Consider the following 5,000-nt stretch of genomic DNA (forward strand, 5'->3'; position numbering starts at 1 on the left):
CTTTACATTGGTTTCACATAGTGAAATTAGCACTACAGGCTAGCGTCTCAACTGTACCCTTCTGGCCAGATCACACATTGATAAAGATTTTAAAATGGTTTCAACTGTTCTGATGTCAGGAATATGTCTGCTTTTAGAGCACATATCATGGCTTGCAGTCTTGTAACTTATATCAAGAGGTTAACTACTGTTATTATATGGTGTGACGTCATCGGTCGAATGCTCCATTCATTTCAATGGGACTCCCCAACGTTCGCACGTCTGTTATTTTTCGATAACGGACAGGTTGGTCTATAACAGACCGCTGTCAATGGCAACAAGACTTTTCACTGCTAAAGCGACTTTTCAACAAGACTCTAATCAGCTGCTGTGATAGACAACACCTGTTGTCCTGGCTACCTAGCTGTTGCCTAGCGGTGTTCCACAACGGCACTGTTTTGTTTTGTGCAGCAACAATCTTTTGACATGAAAAACTATAATAAACTTAACATTAAATAGGCCTAAAGAAATGTCCCCGCCATGTGTGAATCATTTAAGTATATCCATATAATAAGCGGGTTAACGTTCGCTCCGCGTCGGGGTTTAAAGATTCTCTCTGTCGTGCTGCTATTCCACGGTAGCGACCTTCTCGCCGAACGTTAACCCTTACGTAATTCACCTTTGGCTAAGGCCCGCCCTAAAGTGCTTTTTGACCAATCACAGCGCAGCAAAAGGACGACCTCGGACAAACCTCGGACAGTTTTGACCAAAGAGACTTGAGACAAGAGGGCTTACTCACGTCATAACAGCGTAGTAGGAAATGATGGCGAGGGGAGTACGGAAATGTTATTCACTGTGGAACAGGTCATAGGACAGCGTGAATGTCTGTCAGCTGTCCTTAATTACCCCCAGCAATTACTGCTGACCAACAGCTGCCGTTACTTGGCCACAAATTATCCATCATGGTGTCGCCCCCACTGACCATGTGCAAGGGAGTACGAAAATGTCATCCATCGCACCCACTGACCAATGACCATGCGCAAGGGAGTTAATTTTCCATCCACTCGTGTCCTCAGGCAACGCCCCCGTACTACACCGTGGCCAATGCATTCCCTGCCAAGAGATTGTTCTTTCTCTTGAGTTTCTTTGGTTTTGACAGCGCTCCATTGAACTCAATGCTGAAATCGCATGTTTTCAAGTAGTTAGCGAGATACGGTCGTATTATTATTAAAATATGATTGGAAATTGTGCCTGGGGTATTTGTGACAAATGTGCAAGTTTCCTCGCGATGTAACAGGTGGTAATCACTTTTCTCTTTACCTAAAACCGGACTAATATTACTAGCAGCTGGATAGTCTGCCTTGAAGGGTCTCGGCAGCCTCACACTCGACTAGAAAGCACACGGATCAAAAACATACTTTGTGTGCTCCGATCATGACACCATCTCATTCATGTCCCTTTTCAGTAAGGTTGTAAGCAAACCACGAACCTGTTTCAGAGTAGGATTTTGGATTTCTGACCTAATTAATGAAGAAACACCGCTAGCAAAGTTAACTATCGGTCACGGCAGGAGTGTTTTGACTAACAGCTGATGGACGTGACTTTGTTAAGCTACTGAAGATATAAACGTCAAACGTTAATGTTACACATTGCTGTGGTAGCTTTGAAGATGACTACAGCCATTAAGTTGTGTGATTTCGTTTTCGTCTAGCAAGTTTGAGTCAGGGCTCAAAAGATATGCGAGCTCAGCTTACCATGGTGCTGGTTACAATGCCTATCGATACCCATAGAAGAGCCCATAACAGCTGTGATGCATCGCATGACCGTTCAGAAAATAAATACTTATATTCACAATACTATGAATGCGTTTTTTATTTATTATGAGTGAATAACTGCTGCGATTTGCAGTCACTGCATAAATCACGTTGATATCTCAGCATTGAAAGTTTATCTGTCCGACCTAGCAACTGTAACTAAAGAGGGCGGGGCTTAGCCAAAGGCGAATTAGATATTCATTGTTGAAGGACCCTGGTGAACTGAATCTGACCTGTCGAGTTGTTCCATGATCAAAGAGGATGTTGATGCGCATGTCTACAGCAAAAAATAGATCAGAGTTACCCAGAGATATTTGATTTTTCTCAACTGTACCCTGTACTCAACTGTACTCAGTCTACCCTACAGCACAGTCCATTGCTGTCTATTTGATTAACTTAAGACAGGGTTATGTCTCGAGGGCCATTTACGGCCTTGTCTTATTCGACCGCCGACATAATTTTAATGTTATGCGGTTTTACCTGAAATATGACGTTTTGTAAAGAAATGTTAGAAAATTCTGGGTACCTAGTGAAGGTGGGGTCTGTTGTAAAGGTAGCTGGCTTCAATATACAGTAGGCATACAGTAGGTATAAGTGCAGGGGGAAATCCTGGTTTGTGAACATAGTACGCCCCTTTGAGGACTTTATAAAATATAAGTGGCCCCTTGAATGATAAAGGATAAAGGTTTCCCACCTCTAGCTAAGTTCACTATACGCTGCAGGGCTTTCCTGTTGTAGCGAGTACAGCTTCCACCTCAGTGGTGCCCCTGTAGAACGATTACTGGTTGGGGCACTGGCAGGCTTCAGTTTGTGCAGGAGGTAGAGGTGCGGCTGGGCTTTGTTGACCAGTGATGCAGTGCTGGTGGTCCAGGAGAGGTCCTCTCCTCACTGATGTGCACTTCAAGGAATTTTGTGCTGCTCACTCTCTCCATAGCAGCACCATCGATGGTTAGTGGCAGGTGTTGGCTGTGACATCTGTGACAACAATGTCTTTGTCTTGTCGATGTTCAGCAGGAGGTTTGTGTCTTTGATCCACATGGCCAGAAGGTCCACCTCAGTCCTGTAGGGCGTATCAGGCTTGTGATAGCTTGGATAGCCTACCCCTCCATAGGCTCTGTGCATCTTTTGCTATCTCTGAAGTGGGAGGTTATTTTAGGTGCATAGTCCTTTTTTGCTTTCCTTATGCCTTGTGACACGTTGGCTCTAGCTATTTTCGGGCTCGCATCATTCCGCTTCATCCCCAGTTCTGAAGGCTTTGTCTCTAGCCCTCAGCAGCCTGTGGACATCCCCTGTCAGCCATGGCTTCTGGTTGGCCCAAGTGATGATGGTTTTTGTGTCCATTACATCATCTATGCACTTGGTGAAGTAGGAGGTCACAGTGTCTGAGCAATTGGTTACAGCTTGAAGTAATGTGGGGTTAGGTGCCTTGCTTAAGGGCACTTCAGCCATGGAGTGAGATAGGGAGTGGAAAGGTGGGATTCGAACTGGCAACCCTCTGATCTAAAGTCCATCTCCTTCAACCACTCGGCCACGACTGCCCCGCAGTGCTGGAGAGCAGCTTGGACACCGTCTTGGCCATACTCTCACCTCCTTTGGAACTGGTTTGATTTTCACCTGTATGCAGGCAGTTGCAGCACGTTCATGTTTCAGGTTTCATTCATCATTAACCCATGCATCACATATAGTACATTCAGTAGGCCTACTTATCTTATCTTATCTTATCTTATCTTATCTTATCTTATCTTATCTTATCTTGTCTTGTCTTGTCTTGTCTTGTCTTGTCTTGTCTTATCTTATCCTTTATGTAAGGTGTAAATTAGGAGTTTCATTAACTTATACAGACTGCACGGGCCTGGCCTTTTCAATTTTTTTTTCTAGGCAATGGAAAAATACAATATATATGTATGTACATCCATCAACATATCCCCATGTATGTGACCCCTAGTGAATAGAACAATGCGCAACAAAGCTTCAGCTCAGATGTATAATCCTCCCTTGGGAGACTGTATCTAGACGTAGCGATGTACCATATCACCATAACAGGGAATATGTGAATGTGTGGTATTCAGTTGGGATTTGCCACCTGCAAAACAAACAACAGAAAACGTTAGACTGGGGAGCATACTTGTGAAACAAGTATTAAAGTACATAGCAGTCAAGTGGGCTCAGCCATGATGTAACAGTTACTATGGGCACAGGTGCGAAGTGGCGCAGTGGGAATGGACAGTGCAGCAGAGGAGAAACGGGTGCAGGTGGGAGGGAAGCCACAGTCAGGAAAAGAAGATTACAAATAGCAAAGATTGCAAATAGACGAGAGGAGAAGGAGCTGCATCCTGGAATAAGGATGAGTGTTGAGTAGAATGGATAGAGAGGCAATTTGCCCAAGTATAGAATTCAGCTGTGAAATATACTGTACATATCGGTTGCCATTTGCAGTTATGGGTCATGGCACAAAGGAATGTTTTCTCACAGTGACAATATACAGGCAAGACAGACAGACTAGAAGATAGAATAAAGATCAGTGTACATCAGGCATACTGTACATACTATGTACAGTACATACATACATACATACATACATACATACATACATACATACATACATACATACATACATACATACATACATACATACATACATACATACATACATACATACATACATACATACATACATACATACATACATACATACATACATACATACATACATACATACATACTACATATACATTGCATACTACATACACTACATATATCAAAATGCAGTCCATGAATTCTTTACATGTACAGCACGCCATGTTTTCCTTTTAGGAGTTCTTTGTTAGTGTCAAGGCCCTAACATAACATTAAATGAAGAGACCTAGAACTCACAAACCCAGCAAAGAAAGGAAGAGGTAACAGTAAGGCTAGTGAAGATATTTTAAGCCTGGATTTAAGAATGCAACGGGTGTCTTCAGATAAAAGTCAGCTGTATTACAGCATGCCACAGGCTATCAGAGACAAAGGTTTGGGGAAGGGAGGCATACGGGTTCTCTCTTACACATGGATACTTTCATCTAAGCGGCATGGTGTACAGTAGCCCTGTATCAAACCCTGCAGAGTGAAGGCACATTAAGACGCTGAGGGAAGTAGACATGAATCAAACCGCATTTATAGCGAGCGGCTCTCTTTTGAGATTAACTTGAAATGAACCTACACCAGCCA

The sequence above is a fragment of the Engraulis encrasicolus genome, chromosome 11 (assembly GCF_034702125.1).
Source record: "Engraulis encrasicolus isolate BLACKSEA-1 chromosome 11, IST_EnEncr_1.0, whole genome shotgun sequence".
NCBI lineage: Eukaryota > Metazoa > Chordata > Actinopteri > Clupeiformes > Engraulidae > Engraulis > Engraulis encrasicolus.